Below are 19,911 nucleotides of genomic sequence, written 5' to 3' on the forward strand. Positions count from 1 at the left end.
CACAGCAAAGGAAACAATCAACAAAACCAAAAGGCAACTGGCAGAATGGGAGGAGATATTTGCAAATGACATATCAGATAAGGGGTTATTATCCAAAATCTATAAAGAACTTACCAAACTCAACACCTGAGAAACAAATAATCCAGTGAAGAAATGGGCAGAAGACATGAACGGACACCTTTTCATGAAGACATCCAGATGGCTAACAGACACATGAAGAGATGCTCAACATCACTCATCATCAGGGAAGTACAAATCAAAACCACATTGAGATATGATCTCACACCAGTCAGGGTGGCTAAAATTAATAACTTAGGAAACAACACATGTTGGTGAGGATGTGGACAAAGGGGAACCCTCTTGCACTGTTGCTGAGAATGTAAACTGGTTCAGCTGCTCTGGAAACCAGTGTGGAGGTTTCTCAAAAAATTAAAAATAGAATTACCCTATGACCCAACAATAGCACTGCTAGGAATTTATCCAAGGGATACAGGAGTGCTGACTCATAGGGGCACGTTTACTCCAATATTTATAGAAGCACTATCAACAATAGCCAAATTATGGAAAGAGCCCAAATGTCCATCAACTGATGAATAGATAAAGAAGATGTGGTTTATATATACTATGGAATACTGCTTGGCAGTGAAGAAGAATGAAACTTTCCATTTACAACCACGTTCATGGAAGTGGAGGGTATTATGTTAAGTGAAATAAGTCAGTCAGAGAAAGACAGATATCATATGTTCTCACTCATATGTGGAAGTTGAGAAACTTAGCAGAAGACCATGGGGGAAGGGAAAGAAAAAAAAAGTTACAAACAGAAAGGGAGCCAAACCATAAGAGACTCTAAATACAAAGAACAAATTGAGGGTTAATGGAGGAGGACAGTGGGGAGGAGAAAGTGGGTGATTGGCCTTCAGGAGTGCATTTGTTGGGATGAGCACTGGGTATTGTATGTAAGCGATGAATCATGGGAATCTACTCCTGAATCCAAGAGCACACTGTATACTCTGTGTGTTAGCTAAATTAACAATAAATTATATTAAAAAAACCCTGTGCCTTCCTGTTTCTATTTTTCACATTCCTCTTTTTGCTTTTTCTTTTTTTTTTTTCCTGTCATGGTGTTCCGTTAGATAAGAGATTAATTCTTCACTTAATGATAGTTATCATTTACAGGTGTAAAAATTTTGTATCTTTTATTACAAAGTAGCCCAGTGGCTCTTTTCTTCTCATAGTCCCAGTTTTCAGTATATTCCTCTTCCTGGGTTTATATTGTTTATTCTGTATGGTGGACATTTTATACTATGCTATGTAATACTAGAGTCCTTTAACTCTGCTAAAATGTCTGATGTCATTTGATTTTGACTATGAAACTTATTTTATAACATTTTTTCCATAAAAAATTCAGAATTATCACTTACAAAGCAAGTGATACTGATGTCGATGTAGGCATCATGTTTTTGAGACAAGTTGCATATTTCCAAATTAGTTCTGTCATTAAAAGTAAAAGTTCTTTCAGAGTAAAGTTATAAAACAAAACAAACATCTATACTGTGACCAAAATGTCTAAGTCCAACTCAAGAAAAACATTGATAGTTCTCATTAGGAGTATTTATTTTTTACATTATACAAATTCTCACTGTGAGACACATAAAAATGTATAGCTTGAAACATTTACTCAGACTTATAATTCATGCACAAAAATCTTGTTTAGAAAGGCAAGAAAATATATTTCCATTCCTGTTTTTTTAATTTAGCTTTATTCAAATAGTTCAAAAATAGGTTAAAACGATTACATGTGGAATAAGAATAAGGTTGGAAAAGTAAAATTTTGAAATGCTTTCTCTCTTTCAATAATAACTATCAAGTATCCATTTTCTTCAAAGTGGAGTTGCAATAGATAGGTTCACATTGCTTTTACAGACATTATTAAAATATAATCTCAAACTCAAGGAAACTTTTATGTAAATGATTTTTTTAAACCTCCAAAAATTTAAAATTCGACTCAATTTATTTTTATTAGATGGGTTCCTGGCTAGTTTCCACTTCCTGAGGCTTTTTATTCTGAGTTTATTTTTAAGACTAATTATCTTCACCTACATAAACTTCCTGGATTTCAGAATACTTAATTGGCTGGTCAAGTGTCTCTGCTATCCAGATGAAAGTTACCTATCATACATCCTCAAAGAGAGCCAAAATTCAGACCAGATGCCATCTACTCAAGGGTACTGGAGGAACTGAAGCATTAAATTGTTGGCAGTATTAGCCAACATGTGTAGCTCATCATTGCAAACAAGCGTTCAGCCAATGGAGTGGTGCACTGTCATTGTGACCTGTAGATATTGGAAGAGTTCCAGAAATGACATAAGGTATTATGCATTAATACAGAGCAGGTGGCAGGCAGGTAGGCACCCAAGGTAGGCTAAACGAATGTATGAACTTACTCTTTAAGTTGAATAAGTTATACACTGACATAATTTAGATATGTAGGCAAATTCTTAGCAAAAACAAAGAGTACTCGTATTTAGATTCTCATTATTCAGAACTTGATTTGGAACTTGTACAAAGAAATTGGATTTTAAAGTGCTCTGAGCAATTCATTGTCATACAAAGTGTGCCTTTTTTAAATCACAAATTCAGAATTCCAGGATTATTCTTATCTTTTTCTACATAAAGGGAAATAGTAGTAATGTATGCCTTTAAAAGAAGAACAAAATGTTTAATATTTGCCTTTTAAAAAGTAAAATGATAGGACAGCACCAGGAAATATACATAGGAGGGAGGTGTTCCTATATCTCCAATCTGAATAATCTGAATTTTAAAAATCTCACATCCTTTTAGATTTCACAAGACTCAAAGAAATGTGAAATATTTGACATTTTCACCTTAGTGTTTTCACACATAAACGAGACACCTTTCAATGTAAGTAGCAAATTTTCTTTTCCTGTTGAGAGCTAGTTTTGCAACTCAAAGGGTAAATAAGGAAAAAATGTTGCTTTAGAATTTTCTGAAATGATACAACTCACATGCAGTGAACTCTAATTCCACTATTTCTGCAAGTGGCCTTGAGTCAGAATCTTAGTTGTTGAATTGCTGAAAATTTAGAAGTTATCTCTTAACTAGTCTACCATGTATGTGCAAATCAGAAAAGGTGTGAAAATTTTGCATTGACAGAGTTCAGTTCTTTCAGCCTTAGTTACACATTTAGTTGTCACTTAAGTTTTAATTGAATAAAATTAGGCCCCTTATTTTCAATTAAACTATGCAAAGTTTTAAGTGTGCAGCAGCGACTTCATTCACTGTGGTGTTGACCCCTTGGAAATGAAAGCCAAGGTGATTTTTGATGTATGTATGTTATTTTTTTTGGAAATGAATTCAGGGACAAGATGTGGCTGAGCTTTGAAGATATCAGATGTTGAATATAGAAAACTTGCTGCATTTCTAAGCAAGGATGAGACCCTCTGGGAACATAAAGGGCACCCACAGTAGCAGTGAAAAAAAGACGAGAAAATTATAGAAGGCCTTCAACACCAGACAGAAGAGTATGTATTTAAAACAGTCAATAGGGAATGGTGATAGGGTTTTGGAAAGGGTATGGCATGATTAGCGCTGTGCATTAGGAAGAGCATTTTGACAGCAGTGTATAGAATAGAACGCAAAAGAGAGAAGCAGGGATTGGGTGGGGTGGTACTGTGTAAGGTTTGAACATCAGGCGCTGGTTTCTGACAGACCTGGGTGTGAAACCCAGGCCGCATATTCATGAGTCCCAACTTCGTGTATCTTACAGGACTGGAGCACCCATCACGTCCTACCCCTGTGGAGGTAGCAGCAGAAACTCTGCTGTACCTGCTCCTCAGGATTCTGAGTCTAGCTCCACACGGCCTCTCCTCTCAGTCCTGGAGTTCCAGGAGCAGTTAAGTGGGATCCCTTCCTCAGAGGTCTCAGCTCCAACCCCCTGGGCCTCTCCCACAAGCTCCTGGTTTCTGACATTCCCCATCTCCATCACTTTGTTCTCTGTGCCCCAGCAGAGCTGTTTCCTGCAGATATGTCAGGGTTCCTTCAGTGTCTTCTTTGTGCTTGTCCAGGCCTTCAGGGCATGTGTAAACCAATCTCTATGCTAAATCCCTTTATTGTAATACCTAGTGACTTGGTTCTCATTTTCCTGGCTGGACCCTGGCTGACAGAGTGTGAACAGATATATAATCTAGGCAGACAACATGATGGGAACACTGGAATGGGACAGTTTAAGTATAGTCAGAGAAGGGAACTAGCTGGATAGGATTAGACCACGTAGCTGAACAAGTGACATCCTGAAAATTAAGCAAGGAAAATTAGGGTGAGGTTTCAATGATGTATTAAGTGTCTCACTCATTATGTACAAGCAAATCTGACTTCTGTAACTTGGGTCATTCATCTCTATTATTTCCTCAAGAACACAGTGATCCAGGGAAACTCTTAAAATGCAATCTTCTTTAAAAATATACGGAGACTCTTAAGCGTCCCCATCAGGTTAAGTGGCCTATAGAGGCATCCAGAGAGATGTGTAGTAGGCAGATGGATATGTGGTTCAGAGCCTCATGAGAACAATCTAGACTAGAGATATATGTTTTGAAGTCACCAGTATACAGATCACAATTGAATTGGGTGGGGGGGGGGGAGGCAATGAGGTTACCAAGAAAGAGAGCAAAGAGTGAGAGAGTATACCGTTTATGGCTAAACATGAAGGGCAACAGTTCCCATTGTCTTTTAATAGGGTATCTGTGCTTCAAACAAATCACTCTGATTTCTGTCTCTCATGTGTTATTTATGAATTCCTGCCTTTAACCCTGGAATAAAGTCATGTACACCTGGAATAAGGTATCTGCTATTTCCAGCAATACTTGCTGTGAAGCCAACATTGGATAGTAGAATAGGCTTGGGCTTTGGGTCCTAAAATCTTGGGTTTGTTGTGGGGTTGACATAAAATCATCATCCTACTTCTTAATAGTTAAGAACCCTTCAACCTCAGGGATTCTCTGTCCTCCTCTGTAATATTAATACTAATACTAATATGCATTAAGGGTCACACAACAGACATTTGTTGGACGGCTACTAAATGTCAGTTGCTGCTCAGTTGTCAGTATGGGTAAAAGAGGAAGAAGAGTTCACAGTCCAGTGGGGTGGCAGACAATGTTTTGCAGTGACTGTAGTGCAATATATAGGGAACCAATAGAGAATGGGTGGGTACAGGGAAGGGGAAGGAGGGACAGATGATATGTCAGCTGTTGAAGCTGAATCTTGAGGAGACTATGAGAGTTAATGGAATGAAAATGGAAGAGCACAGTATTGGGAATTTAATGTCAGATTTTAGTTAGAAGGAGTTTTTGCTTTCTTCCCTTTGACTACTTCCCTCTAATCCTGGATCAAAATTCACCTATTTCAGAAACATGTCCTGAGCTTACTGGCCTCCTTTGTGCTTCCCTTTAGTCTTGTATTCTAATTTGCTTGAATAGACACACACACACACACACACACACACACATTAAATCATTTTGTTCTTTTGGATATAACTGATAATTTCCCTTATATTCCAGTAGGTGTCCCTATTTTTTTAGATAGAAAGAAAATTTACTTGGGGAAAATTATTTTGGATGTCTGTAACACTGTTCAAAATAGTAAATGCTTAATAAATTTTTAAAAACTATTTTTATCATATAAATAACAGGCTAGGTACATCAATGAAAAAGGTATTTACAAAATAATTCTTAATACATAACCATTTTGCTCTTACATAAATCACAGAAGAAGATCAAAAACTAGCTGGTCACAGCATAAAGACCATTGAAGATGTGACAAGAGCAGGCTCCAGTGTGGTAGGAGATGATGTGAGTGGAGGAGAGATTCTGAGATGAGAAAGTCCTAACGAACTCTACAGACAACTCTTTCCGGAGGTTCTGCTGTGAGGGTAAGAGAGGACTATGCTGATACTTAAGGGGAAATAGAGGGGATTGCTATTTTTAATACTAGACCCTAAAACATGTTTGTGTATTCCTGGGAATGTTCCAATAAAAAGGGGTGACATAGGAGAAAACCCTGCAACCTTTGGCAAACGTCTTTTCCCTCTTCTATAAAATGCATGGTCTAAAATTAGAGATCACCAAGCTATGTTTAGCTTAAAAATTTCTGCCATTCCATGATTCTCTATGGTTTTGTTTTTTTGGGTCATTACCCCACACTGATAGGACTGTATAACTATTAAAATGTTGGTATTTAAAGATAATTGCGTTCCCAACAGAAAATGAAGCAAACGTATAATAGAGTGTTGCTCTGATTGTATATTGGTGACTGTATTTATCTCAAATAATGAAAAATAAGACTATTCTGCTCAATAATCTCTCTCGGACATATAAAATATGATAGACCTTTAAGAATAGGTGACTCAAGAAATCTGAATCTAAAGGAAACATATTTTCAGTGAGCTATGCCTCATAACTCAGGCAGGGTTATTTTTCCTGTATTGTGAAGGGGAGATGTGTGACCAGCTCATGTCCACAGGGATCACTGGACAAACTTTCATTTTCTCACTCTCAACATGAGGTAGACAGAGTACCCTACTTTTCAGGAAAGCGTTTCACAATCTGTGAAAAGAAGGAGCAAATCCCTCGACTTTAGGTAAGGCAGACATGCATCTTTTTTTTCACCCATGGAAGGGCAGGCTGGCTGTGGCATCTCCCACTCCATCGACAGCCAGTGTTTTGTCTGGAGGTTTTTATGTCTGGGTGATTCCAACTCTTTAATAACCTTATATAGCAAGAGACTGGGAGAGGAGTTTTGTGTGTCTGATCCCTTTGGCCTCCCTCTGTTCTGTTTTGGAAAGTCTGATTGTTGCAGGGTGTTCCCCAAACCACACTCACCTTCACCCCCAAATTAGGCTTCACAAAAGAGACTGGCAAAAAGAAACATCATTGAAAATATCCTCACGTGATCAGTGGTTCCAATTTGAAATCTGGTGCTGGTTTATGGAAGAGATGAGAAGGAAATTTTCCTGTCCTGGGGATTTTGTATGTTTTTCTGTCTCTTAGATTTTCCCTTTAAAATGTGGTTGTGAAAAGCAGATGTTCAGTAAAGCTGAAAAGTCTTGGAAATATTCATCATTGCACGGTAACCCAATACCTCAGGGTACACACTGTCTGTAGTAGCAAAATAGACTTTTCTATGCCTACCATGGAATTGTAGCTGTTGAACCGATATAAAATATGCCCTCTAAATTTAGCTTGCATACAAATCCGTTTATTGTTTAACGAAATCATGCAATGCCAATTAAAGGGTTTTTTTTAATCCTTCATAAATCAACTGCATATTAATGTTGCTGACTAGAGTGAGATAAAAACACCAAAAATTAAATTTCTACCCTAAATATGACAAAATGAATACCGACTTCCCCTTAAAAACTTACTGAGGTCTTACCTTTGCCTCTAATAGCAGGGTCCAGTGTCTGGCACTTGACAGCACATAATTAAAAAGTCGTTGTAACTGCTATTTTGGTGCATCATCATGGAGAGCTAGAAATTTCCAGAACCTCAGTCATAACCTATTGTTGGAAGGTGACCTAGAACCTCATAAATATTCAAAGTCTCTCACCTACTGGCAACATTCAGCATGTGGAGAGCTTGTTCTAATGTGTTGAAACTACCTTTATTTTCTGACATTTGTCCATGTAAAGTATGACTGGTTTTGTATGGAAGAAATAAATTTGAAACAAACATTTTGTTACAGCAGAGGCTGATATTCATGACTGGTAACTAATCAGTCACTGATATATTAACAAGTTATTCATGCTGTTCTTTTTTTGCACTATGAAGTAAATTTTAAAAAAGCCCTTTGGTTGGGGTGTCATGTGATATTACAATGATACAGTGCTGATAATAATTTCTACTGGGGAAACATAGTAGCTGTCTTAAATTCACCAAAGTAATAAATAAGCAAACTTCCAGTTTATATACAACCTTTCCTCAGTTTGTTACCTTCTGAAAATTGCTTTGAAAGTTAATTAGAACTATATAAAATATGCCCAGCACACCAGTTCCTAAGAACAGCACACGACTGGGGAATACTTTATCAAAAAAAAGCAGAATATTTATTTCATTGTCTAAGTTTGGTAGTGTACTCCTATGCCTGTCACCCAGTCTTTCTTCAGAGACCCACCCACCTTTCTTCTCCCTCTCTCTGCACCCCTTGCCCCAATTTAAGGTTAAATTGGGGCATTGTTATACACTCATGAATGTATATTTCAGAGCTATTTCTGGTCTCTAATAGTTAATGTTGACTATTTGCATAATGCATAACAACCAAGACAGTGATCATCCCAGAATACATTCAGTCCATGATTCATGATCTGACTATACTTATCAACCAAAGTTTAGACATATAGTCCCTTTGAGTCATAATCATCCTATACTGAATCATCAATATACAGTTTCAGTCTAAACTAGCAATAATTCTTGTGGATGCTTACATATGCCACAGAACAATAAGGGCCATGGGTATTCTATGCTGTAGGCTGATGGGTGCTTGAGCTGTGTGGGCACCACGCAATGGGAGGGACTGTAACCAATGGAAGGAGGGACAAAGAGTCACAGAGGCAAAAATGAGTGAGTTGTGTGGGTCTAATTTTATGAAACTATCAATCTCAACCTTTTTCTAGATGCCAGTCTTTCAGGAGCACCTGGGTGGTTCAGTCATTTAAGCATCTGACTTCGGCTCTGGTAGTGATCTCACAGTTCACGAATTTGAATCCCGCATCAGGCTCTGTGCTAAAAGCTCAGAACCTGGAAACTGTTTCAGATTCTTTCCCTCTCTTTCTCTCTCTCTCTTTCTCTCTGAAAAATAAATAAACATTAAAAAATTTTCTATGCCAGTCTTTCAAGAATCTGATTAAAGCTGTAATTGAATCTTTAGATCAAAGCAAATACTATTTTTTTTTAAAATATAATTTCTGGCCATTGTTAGGTCTCCAGAAGTCTCCGGTTAAGCACCCTCACTGGGATCAATGGGACAGGAGTTTCAGAGCAGAAAAAGACGAAGATCATTATGTTAACCTAGTGGGAATCTCTAAAACAAAACAAAACAAAACAAAACAGATAAGATAATAATGAGAAGAAGCAAAAGGATTTGTGTAAACATAAAAACAATGGGATTAAAGCCATAATGGCAAGTTTTAATGCTAATTACAACTGCAGAGAAATTCTTAGGAAGATTTGTTATCTTATGGGGAATTAAAGAGTTGGGAAAATTGTTGAGAAGAACTGGAACATTTTCAGAACTCACCCTAAAGGAGATACAATTTTGACAGGTCTTGAGGGTTCTTGGCAGACCCTTAAAAGGCTCCCCTGGATGCTGGAGTTGCTGACCACATCAGAATCAGGATCAGCAGGGCTGTGGTCACACTATGTAAGACAGAATTTGTCACCTTGGCTTTGGGATCTACTGAGAGAGTGAAAGAGGGGACCTGAGGTTTAGATTACAGGGAGGTATGCTTGGGACACAGATGAAAACTAACAGCTTCAAATATCCTTTAGTTATTCAGTATAGAAATGCACGTGGGTACAATGTGCAGTCCTCGGTTGAACTGAGGGCTGGACATTGTTTGGGAGACCCTGCGCCTACACCCTGATGCTGATTTACTGACACAAGAATCAAGAGACTCAAGTCCTAGATCTGGATTTACCACCGTCTAGTTTTGTACATTTGAGGAAGTTATCTCACATATCTGGATCTCTTTTTGCTGCCCAGAAAAAAGGCCACAGGAGGCCTAAATGATCTCTAAGGCTCCTTTTAACTCTAGAAGTCTATGGTTACTGCAGAGAATGAAAATCAATGGGAGAAAGAGCCACACTGTATCAATAATGTTTTACTTATTTTCAAAAAAGACCCATTTTATGCCTAGACTGATGCTTTAGATATGTTGATTATAATAATTTGAAGCAGATTAATGTCATAGATTTCATAAAATAGAAGAATGATGATTCCTGAACCAGGGAAAGCTTGACAATGGTGTGTTTCTAAGAGCAGTTGGAAATCAGCAAGGGTAGTTAACTTTTTTAAAAAGCAAATACAGCATTTATTTACTCAGTTTGCTGTGTGGAAACTTACCACTGCCAGCTTCAGCCACAGAACATTCTATAAGAAGCAGTTGTGGTTTCCAGATGAGAGCAAGTGGATAGTGTTTTCCGAGGCCGCTTCAGGGAGCATCTGAGATATTTAGGCACATTTTGCATCTTGGCACAATGAACTTGTTATGAATTCTCTGTGCCTGGCTCTCTGTCTCCCGCCCCAATTATTACCTTGTGATTTTGGCAAACTAGAACAACTGAGAACTTCTGTGGGATGAAAGAGCTGGTTCCAGCGGTCTCGGCACGGCCTCAAGTCTTCCTTTGGGTAGATTCTTTCAGAATGAGGCTGGAAGTACCACTTGGGAGATCTGATTCTACCCTCCACATTAAGCAGAAATTCGGCCCTTGTATCCTCAGCCCGAGTCTGGGTTTACCATATGATGCTTATGTTTTCTTAAGTAGAGCAAAGATTGTGCCAATAAAAAGTAAAGGATACTCATTTTATGTATGTTTAAAGCTGACGTGCACTTTGTATGTGCATTTAGTAGGACCTTGCTGAAGTCACACTTTGGGATATGCATACCTGTCAGTCTAGGCTTCTTGTTGAGAATTTCCTAAATAATTGTCCTATAACATTTTTAAATAAAAAAAGATTATTTGTCATGATTGCTGAAAAGCTATTTTGGGGATGGGGCATAGCATATGAAGTCCTTTAATTCACTTGGTGGTTAAAATGTGGGACAAACACTGAAAGTAATATGAATTCAGACTAAAACAAGAGACGTGAGCCCATTCTACTCTCTACTGGACACATGCCATTTACAGCAGTGCCTGACTTGAGTTTTCTGGGTCTCAGAGCCATTGAAGATACAGAGTTATTTAACAGTATTTTTTACTCAATATGCATAATGATTATTGACTATAGTCTGATTAAATGAAAATATCAGTTTTCTAACATGGAAGGTCTATACAATTATTTTTTAAAGAAATCCTTATACTCCTAAAATTGTTAGTTCCAGTTGCCATATTTAAAATGTGTTAATATACAAACAAATGGAAGACAATGAGTGGGGTGACCCTACGTTAGTATAGTAGAAAGATCACTGGATTTGTGTTAGAATACTTACAGTCTGGTCTCAACTTTATCATCCATTATGGATATAATCTTGAAGAATTTACTTTATTTCTATAAAATAGCATCTGAAAATGGATAGCCTACTCTGGTAGGCAAAACTGTAAGATGCTCCCTGTGAGTCTCCCTCCCAAGCATATATGCCCTGTATAACCCCTCCACTTGAGTCTGGTGGCACCTGTGAATATGAGTGAATATTACTCTCACAATTACTGATATTATATGTTATGTGGAAAGATGAAGAGAATGTAATGATGTAATAATGATTAACCTTGGGGAGAAGATTGACAGGAAGAAAGCATTATGCGACTTCTAGGTGCAGACAATGTTCTCTTTCTTGATCTGTACTGGTTACTTGGGTGTGTACAGGTTATGAAAATTTATGGAGCTATGATATGTGTACTTTCTGGATATTTATTGAGTTTCAGTGCAGCACTATAGCATTTATATACTTTTAAGAGCTATTTTTCTTTTAAACTATTAAAAAGTAAAATTATCTAGGGGTGCTTGAGTGGCTCAGTCAGTTAAGCATCTGACTTCCTTTTTTAAATTTATTTATTTATTTTGAGACAGAGCATGAGTGGGGGAGGGACAGAGAGAGAGGAGGAGAGAGAATCCCAAGCACAGAGCCCGACGTGGGACTTGATCTCACGGTTTGTGAGATCAGGACCTGAGCCAAAATCAAGAGTTGGATAATTAACCAACTGAGCTACCCAGGTGCTCAAGTGTCTGACTTTTGATTTTGGCTCAGGTCATGATCTCACAGCCATAAGATTGAGCCCTGCTTTGAGATCCTTGTGTGGAGCCTGCTTAAGATTCTCTCTCTCCATCTCTCCTGTCTCCCTCTGGCCTCCTCCATATGTGTGCTCTCTCGGAAAAAAAAAAAAAAAAAGCAAAATTATGTAAATGATAAAAAACAAAATCATTAAAATATAACATACATGAATTTGTTTTGAAAAATTATTTAAATTTTATTAAATATTTTGATTAAAGTAACAGTATTCACAGTTCTAGCATTTAACATTCGTCTAATTACCAGTGAAAGAATGTATTTCATGCTTCATGTATTTTGGATCTAGTTCCACATGTATTTAAATTTAAGAGTAATATGATTTGTGGAATATTGCAAACTATTCTTCAGGCACCATCTGCAATTGGTGTGAATACTATACTAATTCATGTATAGTCACAGATCCAAAAATTAAAACACAAAAAGAAGGAAAAACATGGATGCTTGACATTAGTATTCATTATTCAAGAATCATAGTATCTAGGAGGAAGAAGTTTTTAATTAATTACCCTGTTTTTCTTTTCTATTTACCTAAGTACTGCTATCACCCAAATCTTTTCCAATCCAAAAAAGCATTGCCCATTTCTGATACCGGCAAATGGACAGCCCACAGATTTTCATGGCATTCAGAAATGGGTTAAGACGTGAGAAATATTTCTTGGGGGTCCAAACAGTTTCAGAAACGAGAGAGGTTGTTTTGAGTTCCAGGTCACATCCTGTCAGCACTGGGAGAAGCGGCCCATATATTCTTTAGCAAATGTATTTGTTCCTTCATTTTGTTTCTGATATGTGTGTTCTCTAAAGTATATAGCCCAAGGCAAAACCCTCTTTTGCCTGTGTCTAAGGTTGGGTCTAAATGACCCACAACTCCAAAGGTTCTTAGAAATTTTAACATTTCGAAGAGGAGAGATTCATAATGTCATTTAATGCTTTAATAGAGGAAGAAAATGTGATTTACTTCATAAAATTATATGTATATTTACCATTTATGTCCTGGAAAATTATCCATCAGCACCATCATATTTATGCTTTGTATTTAATAGTAAAGTGTTATTTGTTTTCTTCCCTTGTCTAAAGTATCCATTGTATTTTATCATTTATTTTCAAGTTAATATGTTTATTAGTGAAATTTCCTGCTTGTTAACATTTGTCAAAATAAAACAAAATATTTTTTTTAATTTTTTTTAACATTTATTCATTTATGAGAGACAGAGAGCACAAGCAGGGTAGGGGCAGAGAGAGAGGGAGACACAGAATCCCAAGCAGGCTCCAGGCTCTGAGCTGTCAGCACGGAGCCCGACGTGGGGCTCAAACTCACAAGCTGTGAGATCATGACCTGAGCCCAAGTCAAATGCTTAACTGACTGAGCCACGCAGGCGCCCCCAAAATATATATATTTTTGTCTTTCTATATTTTCCCTTCTTTCTTCATTCACATTGTAGCTATATTTTTCTTACTATGAATTTCTTAGAAAAAATTTTCTTATTATCAAATATTGCTCATGTTTAGTACTGAATATTGCTTAGTTAGAGAGGTGGCTCCTTTTTAAGGTAGTTAGTTTTTTTCATTCTTTACTATGGATAGTAAATATGACACTTTGAGTAAGATTGCTCTTAATTTTAAATGAAAAAGTTTCCGTGATGTTATCAATTACTAACTCTTTGATTATAACATTAAATTCAGTTGGAAAGTTACATAATTGGAAACTGCAATTCATGAGGTTCTCTGAGCCCCCGTTCCTGCCATTACTTCTAAATATAATTATAATAGAACAGCTCTCAATAGATTGTGGATGTGCCTTGAGTATTGTATAATGAGAACAGGATTGTTAATCTAATAAATTTGATAACAAACAATTTGTGAAATGATGGTAGGCATTTCAACATAAATGAACTTAGCTGTCTATTGTAAATGTTCCTATTAGGAAGAAAGCATCATTCAGAAACAAAAGTTACTTTTTATCACTGGATTTCATTGTAAACTAAATGGTCATATAATTGTCTACATCTCTTCAGAACTGGATTTTGCTTCTTTTAGAGGGAATAGGGAAATCACATCAGTATCTAGAAATTATATCTCTATAAGAATAAAATGAGCCTACTAATTATTTCTCTCTGCTTAATCTCTTATAACATGGAATCTCTTAATACAAGCTCTACACTTTAAAATAAGTGGTAAATTAAAATTCCATTTTTGTTTTAGAATATATTTGAAAATGTAATTTTCTTTCACACATATTAAAACAAAATATGAAACAATTCAATGAATTGCTTCCATTTTATATAATTTTGAAGTATTGTTTTTTACATGCAATCTCAAAAACTTTTAAACTTAAAGTTATTCCTCCTTCATTAAAGATTAAGAAGGAAGATATTTGGAATGCCAACTTGAACTAAGAGTCAAAGGTGGGGCATTTTGTATTTCTTCAAAAATTTGTTAAATAGGTACGTTTAAAATGTTTGTTGCCAGGGGCACCTGGGTGCCTCAGTTGGTTGAGTGTCTGACTCTTGGTTTTGGCTTAGGTCAGGATCTCACAGTTCCTGGGTTCTAGCCCCACAGGGGGCTCCATGCTAATGGTACAGACTCTGCCTAGGATTCTCTCTCTCCCTGTCTCTCTGCCCTTCCCCTGCTCTCTCTCTCTCTCTCAAAAATAAATAAACTTAAAAAAATGTTTGTTGCCAAATTAAAAACAGAATCTTGTCTATAATTTGGAAGATGATATATAAATATAAAACAGTATTAAATAACCTGTGTTCTTGGTTATGAGGATGTAAAAGAAGCCAGCTTACTTAGCATCTGAGATCAACTAGAAAAGTAGATTATAATATGAACCAACATTTTTCAGAATTTGGATAATAGGCAGCTCACATAGTCATCCCCAACAGAAGAAGAAAAAGTGGTACAACTCTTATAATTGTCCTCAGTTTATAGGCTGGAGAGAGTTTCTAGGCCATAGTGAAGAAGTGGGGGGGTTGGGAACCAAACAGAGCCCAGAAGTCTCAGTGCTCTGAGGTAACAGAGTCGAATTTGGGGAGACTAAGTCAGGCTAGCAGGGCTGAATATCAGGAAGAAGGGAGTTGTACAGAGCAAACTCTGAAAATCTGCAGATGGGCCTTTCAAGCCCTTGACCCAGTCATGACATGTACATGTATGGGAGGAAACTACCTGAGACAGAGAAAAGAATCACAAGAAAGAAGAGCTGGAATAATCCCTAGAGTTCAGATGGCTCCAAAGTCAGAAGACTTCCTTAGCAAATTCTATCAAATATTAAAGGAAAAGGTAACACCAATACTATATAAATTCCCAAACACAGAAGAGGTGGAGACATATCCCAAGCATTCCAAGTCTCAAATTAGCCTGACACCAAAAAAAGAAAAAAAAAATACAAGAAAATTAAAGACTAATATTCCTCATTAAATAGACCCAACCATCTTTAGTAAAATATTATTAAATATTTTATAGCAATATTTAAAAAATGGATGACACATCATGACCTAGTGGGTATATTCCAGGTAGTAGTAGCAAAGTTGATTTCAAAGTTCATTTTGAAATCAGTCAATATAATTCACCATATTAATAACTAAAAATGAGAAAAAAATCTCTATACATGAAGAAAAAACATCTGGCATAATGCAACATCCACTAATTCATGCATCCTGGTAGGTGACACACAATTTCATTTGTTTCATTACTAATCTGTGCACTTTGGTTAAGTTTTTCTCAACCAAACATTCTATGAGAGAATTAAGCCCAAGTATTCTGAGGCTGGGCTTGGCAAACTTTTCTGTAAATGGCCAGATAGCAAATAACTCACACCATTGTCGCTTGAAAGAAGCCATAGAAAATGTGTAAACAAAGGTCTCTGGCTCAAAGGTTTCAATAAAACTTTATGGACAATAAGATGTGAATTTCATGTAATTCTCATGTATCACAAATTATTCCTCTTTTTACTATTTTCAACCATTTAAAAATATAAGAATTCATTCATAGTTCATGATATATACACACAAAAAAGATAGCTGACTGGACTTGGCCTTCAGATTATATTTTGCTGACCTCTGCTCTCAGATACTCATTGTACGTAATGAATTCATTTATTTCTTATGAATTTCTTATGAATATAGCATGTACCATTCTTGGAAGAATTGAGAAAATGATCGCCAAATGTGTGTCCTTAGACTCAAATGTAGTATCCTGATTGGGAAGGCTGTGTTGTAGCACTAGGTTTCTCTATCTTTGCAAAGTGCATTTTGTGGAAGAGATACTGTGAGATGTGTAAATATCCTTTTACATAAAAAGCTTTCAATTTATTCGTTGTTATTTTTATCTGTAAGGCCTTGAGATTTCTATGTCATTCAATGAGTTATAACCTGCTACTATTTATTTTGAAGCTTACATTTTTCCTGATTTGGCCATTGGACACCTGTTCATGCTGCCTGCTGTTTCTTTCTGACATGTTCCATTATTCTTTGAGCATTTTCTTTCTGGAAGAACAAGATTTTTTAGATTCATCTTGCTGAAGTGTGCTGCTGAGGCCCTGGATTAGCCATTTTCCCTTAAGAGTTCTGGTTTCTTTTACTGGAGAGTGGGATTTAGAAGTCAATATCTGAGAACTAGATGTGCTTGTTATTATTATTGGGGTGTTGCTGTACCCAGCCCCAATCAGTGGACAGGCATATATGTGTGTTCCCACATACATATATTTACATCTGTATTTACTTTTCTATCATCTATCTATCTATCTATCTGTCATCTACCTATCATCTATTTATTGAAAGATAATACCAATTTTATATATATATATATATATATATATATATATATATATATATATATGTGATCACACAATACTTAATCCTACATGGTCCATGTTAGTTTTCTCCCTTTTGTATACTTAACTCACTTCTCTGACAGTAAGAAGCTTGGCTTCTGTTAACCAATATCCTTGTATGTCCCCAATCTCTCATATATATTGCCCCCACCTTACCCATGGAATGCCCTTTCCACACTGTTTCTCCCCGTGCTGGATGCTCCCCTTCACGAAGGCCTTTTTCATCTCTTTTGGGCTCCATCACTCCGCATCAGCTTACGTGAACAGTTCCCTTACCTTTGTCGGAGTTTGATACCCAATGTTGGGTTGTCCTATGCGTGTATTCCCTTCTCGAACAGCTCAGGCTTTGTGTCCCATGTGGACCCCCACCCTGTGGGGATATTCTTCTCAGACAGCTAAGCTACCCTTCTGTGTGGACTTCCTCCTCATTCTGCTCGGGCTCTGACACCAATATGCTCTGTCCACCTATGTGGGCACCTTGCACACTCTAGTATCCACAGCAAACTGCCCTACCATGTGCCCTCCTCAACCTGCATGGCTCTGACTTCCTAGTCCAGGCGTCCTCTCATGAAGAAGATTTCCTTCTATGGTTCTGACATCCTGCACTGGGTCACCCCACATGGAGATGCCCTCCTCAACAATCTCAGGCTCTAATATGTCCTGCAAGTGTGGACACCTTGCTTGGGTTATGTTACCTGATGTTGGAAACTCCCATATATTGAAAGCCTTCTTGTCCACATAGGCTCCAACATCACAGGGCAGGTTGTGCCCGGGTATGAGTGCCCACCTTACAACTGCTTGAGTTCTAATTCTATGCTGGCCTGCTCCCAAATATGAATGCTTCCTCACCCTACTTGGGGCCTGACACCCAGTATGGGCAGCCCTACAATGGGGGTGGCTCCCTCACCCTGCTTAGGTTCTAACATTCCATATGCCTCTTGTCTATGGGACCATCATGTGGACTCTACTGAGGCGGTCACACCCCACTCTGAGCCATTGCAGCCACCACTCACTGCTTACACAGTGACCTACAGTGGCAGGGAGAATAATGGTTCCCTAAAGTTGTCCACATCCTAATCTCTGTAACTGCTTAATATGTTAGGGAACGTGACAAGGGAAATTAAGATTGCTAACCAAGTGTTCTTGAGATGGGGAAATAATTCTACATTATCCAGGTGGGTCCAATCTGATCACAAAGATCTTTAAGGGAGGCAGAAAGGGGAGAACTGTAGAGGTGGCAGCCTAAGGAGGACCCAGCCCTTGTGACTGGGTCTGAAGATGGGAGGGGACTGAGAGGCAACGAGCAAAGGCAGCCCTTGGAAGCCAGAAATGGCAAAGAAATGGATTTTCCTTTAGAGCCTCCAGAAGGAAGTGCAGTCCCAGTGAGACCCATTCTGGACTTCTGAATTCCAGAATTGTAAGGTAATAAATTTGTGTTCTTTCAAGCCACCATGTGCATGGTAATTTGTTAAGGCAGTGATAGGAAACCCATACTTGTTCTGCCTCCCCTAATTGCTTTAGGACTGAATTGTTCAGAAAGAGAAGGAAAAAGGAAGAGAAAATAAATGCATGTCTTTTAGGAACAAAATCATAACCCAAATAAATAATGTAAAAATATAAATACAAAATAATAATATTAATCGTGACAATTCCAGGCAATGGAAGGCTGATTTCAGAGCTATTTCTGGGGCAGAAGGGGACTTGCAGCATTGCTCAAGTCACATTTCTTAAGTAATCAAAGCTGGAACACTGTCAAGGTTAGACTCTCTCTTACATATGTAGGATAAACATCCTTAGGTATGATGAGGGACAGAAAACTATTTAAGCATGAAAAGGAATTGTCATTTTACCAGCATCATTCAATGTATACAGCCTTTCTGTTTATATGCTTATATTTAATCCTCATAAAAGAACTTTCTCCATTTTATTTTATGGTTAGTTTATGAGGCTCAAGTGACAAAGAAATTTGTCCAAGGGTGGTGCCTTATCAAAACTGAAGAAGAACAAGTGTCCAGACTCTGAGATCAGAGCTCTTCTCTACTGTGCGATCCCAATCTCCTACTTAGTTGTGAAATTTCACCTATTCATCTCTTGCCAATTCATTTCCTATAATGTTTCTGTAACTCTTATTTGATTCATTTGTATATTTAATTTGCTTTTACTTGAGATTAGCACTCATTCACTTAACAAGCCATGAATACAGAGCTGAAACAGAAAGTGCAGCAAAAATGGTTCTTATGATAGGAATTTTTGTTTTTCTTAAACTAAATGTATTCTGTCTGTTACTTAGGTGCATTTTCATTTTTCCAGTGCTCAGGAGATAATGTGGTATACATTATATTCTTAAATTCTGCTAAAGGGAAAAAACCCCATAATTTTGCAATGGAAGTGAATGGCCACCCTGTGGCTTTTCCATTAAAAGACCATTGAAAGCCAATTTAATTCAGTTTAACTGCAGTTGAGCATCTTAATAGTTGTAATAAAGAAAGTCATAAGGATGCTCATCATCTCTGCAAAATCTCAATCGTTCCCTCCAGAATTTTATGGAAGATACTTAAAATTAGCAACTTACTTTCAAGTTTTGTTTTTGGGGATGGTTAAGTGTACCCTAAAACATGTATCCATTGCTTTTGCAAACTATATTTTAATTGATAAGGAATTACTAAGTGCAAAGAAACACATACCCAATATCTCTGAAGGCGTAAATTTCTTTTTTTTCCCTAATTGAGGTACGTTGTTAAATTATTTTTTTAAATAATGATAATATTTTTTAAAGTAATCTATTACCATCTGAAGGGGATGAGAGATAATCGGGTTTGACTTTAATAAATAGCACCATAATAGTCAGTTTATCACAAGGCTATTTCTGTATTCAAAATGCCTATAATGGCACTATATGCTGATATGGGAATTATACTTTCTGTTTGAAAGAGAAATTAAATATAAACAAATTTATTTTTATCCCAGGTAGCTTTAAAGCAATTTCATGGAAATGGAACATCCTTTATTTGTACACAATATTAATAAAGATAAGCAATTGGGACTTTGTGGTTTGCTATTTTGCATA

At 37.1% G+C, this 19,911-nt stretch overlaps 1 long non-coding RNA gene across 1 annotated transcript in view; it reads left to right on the forward strand.

The window, feature by feature from the left end:
- Positions 1–19,911, forward strand: part of LOC113600506 (uncharacterized) — a 150,312-nt gene that overhangs the window by 52,805 nt on the left and 77,596 nt on the right. Inside the window, exon 6 of the long non-coding RNA XR_003421495.2 lies at positions 5,782–5,944. This is a non-coding gene — a long non-coding RNA (uncharacterized LOC113600506). The remainder of the gene's footprint in view (positions 1–5,781; positions 5,945–19,911) is intronic.

Source organism: Acinonyx jubatus, chromosome B1 (assembly GCF_027475565.1).
Source record: "Acinonyx jubatus isolate Ajub_Pintada_27869175 chromosome B1, VMU_Ajub_asm_v1.0, whole genome shotgun sequence".
NCBI classification, from domain to species: Eukaryota; Metazoa; Chordata; class Mammalia; order Carnivora; family Felidae; genus Acinonyx; species Acinonyx jubatus.